The sequence below is a fragment of the Schistocerca cancellata genome, chromosome 5 (assembly GCF_023864275.1).
Source record: "Schistocerca cancellata isolate TAMUIC-IGC-003103 chromosome 5, iqSchCanc2.1, whole genome shotgun sequence".
NCBI classification, from domain to species: Eukaryota; Metazoa; Arthropoda; class Insecta; order Orthoptera; family Acrididae; genus Schistocerca; species Schistocerca cancellata.
The window spans coordinates 536,248,413-536,250,563 of NC_064630.1; the positions used below are offsets into that span (position 1 = coordinate 536,248,413).

The following is a 2,151-nucleotide window of genomic DNA, read 5'->3' on the forward strand; positions in this document are numbered from 1 at the left end:
TCGATCTCATTTTTGAGACGTTTGTATTCTTTTTTGCCTGCTTCATTTACTTCATATTTATATTTTCTCCTTTCATCAATTTAATTCCATTTCCCTTCCGTTACCCAAGGATTTCTATTAGCCCTCGTCTTTTTACCTACTTGATCCTCTGCTACCTACACTATTTCGTCTCTCAAAGCTACCCATTCTTTTTCTACTGTATTTCTTTCCTTCATTCTTGTCAATCGTTCCCTAATGCTCTCCCTGAAGCTCTCTACAACCTCTGGTTCTTTCAGTTTATCCAGATCCCATCTCCTCAAAATCCCACCTTATTTGCAGTTTCTGCAGTTTTAATCTACAGTTCATAACCAATAGATTGTGGTCAGAGTCCACATCTGCCCCTGGAAAAGTCTTACAATTTAAAACCTGGTTCCTGAATCTCTGTCTTACCATTATATAATCTATCTGAAACCTGTCAGTATCTCCAGGCTTCTTCCATGTATACAACCTTCTTTTATCATTTTTGAACCAACTGTTAGCTATGATTAAGTTATGCTCTGTGCAAAGTTCTACCAGGTGGCTTCCTCTTTCATTTCTTCCCTCCAATCCATATTCACCTACTACGTTTCCTTCTCTCCGTTTTCCTACTACCGAATTCCAGTCGCCCATGACTATTAAATTTTCGTCTCCCTTCACTATCTGAATAATTTCTTTTATTTCATCACACATTTCTTCAATTTCTTCGTCATCTGCTGAGTTAGTAGGCATATAAACTTGTACTACTGTGGTAGGCGTGGGCTTCGTATCTATCTTGGTCACAATAATGCGTTCACTGTGCTGTTTGTAGTAGCTTACCCGCATTCCTATTTTCCTGTTCATTATTAAACGTACTCCTACAAGATCTATACAACTAATTTCTGTGATTAAGGAAGTCGAGATATACACAAATAAGAACAGAGTGAATTCATTTGTGAACCACGTCCAAAGCCTGAGCGAAACTCCTTCAGATCCTCAAAACCTACTGATTTTGATTTCAGCTGAGTTTCAATAATTTCTTACTGATACCTGTGTAATTCATATTTTATAGGCACGCCTACAGGTACAAGTTGTAATTGACTTTCCCCTTTTTGAAAAAGCACGCCGTCTTCAGGCCACAAGTGGCCCATTGGGACCATCCGACCGCCGTGTCATCCTCAGCTGAGGATGCGGATAGGAGGGTCATGTGGTCAGCACACCGCTCTCCCGGCCGTGATGATGGTTTTCTTTGACCGAAGCCTCTACTATTCGGTCGAGTAGCTCCTCAGTTGGCATCACGGGGCTGAGTGCACCCCGAAAAATGGCAACAGCGCATGGCTGCCCAGGTGGTCACCCATCCTAGAGCCGGCCACGCCCGACAGCACTTAACTTCGGTGATCAGATAGGAACCGGTGTTTCCACTGCGGCATGGTCGTTGCTCCCTTTCTGAAAGAATGTTTGAAATTGGAGATCAATCGCTGCTCTTTGGTTTTATTGTTGTTTATTGCTATCTCCGTACCGTCAACAATCTATAAAAAACTCACCACAGCTTTTGAGGGTCTCAGACAGGATTTGCTATTCAGTTTTGTAGTCAAAGGTAATGAAAGCTTCGTGAAAAGTAACCAGTAACAACAGAAACTGGCAAGTCGTTAGCATTTTGCGACCTCGCTCCTAATGGGTTCCTCGCCAGTCTTAACGTTTATCGACAATTTTTTGTTATTTCCGAATGCAAGTGCTTAAATTTTCGAAATCAGTTTGTCGATATATCATACATCCTATCATGAACTTGATTAATTTAGTCCTAGTTACTGGAGAGCGACTAAAGGTGCAGTTGGAACAATAAAATTCCTGTTTTTACCCAAGAGTCATTATCAAGAGTCCGTCAGACGAGTTAGTCTATTGGAAGGAGCCTAGCATATCATATAAATATTTTAATACTGCCTAGATTACAAAGGATGGAAAAACACAGGTGTACTACGTCCACAAATGTGAACACCGCATGGCATTTAGGAATTCAACAACTATACATATATCAATAGGTGTTACTAAATAGAGCACAGATTTGTTAGAATAAGCAGTCCGGAACCGCGCTACAGTCGCAGGTTCGAATCCTGCCTCGGGCATGGATGTGTGTGCTGTCCTTAGGTTAGGTTTAAG

At 41.3% G+C, this 2,151-nt stretch overlaps 1 pseudogene; it reads right to left on the reverse strand.

Moving 5' to 3' along the window:
* Positions 1-1,316: 1,316 nt before the first annotated feature.
* On the reverse strand, positions 1,317-1,434 carry LOC126189111 (5S ribosomal RNA; annotated as a pseudogene).
* Positions 1,435-2,151: the final 717 nt, after the last annotated feature.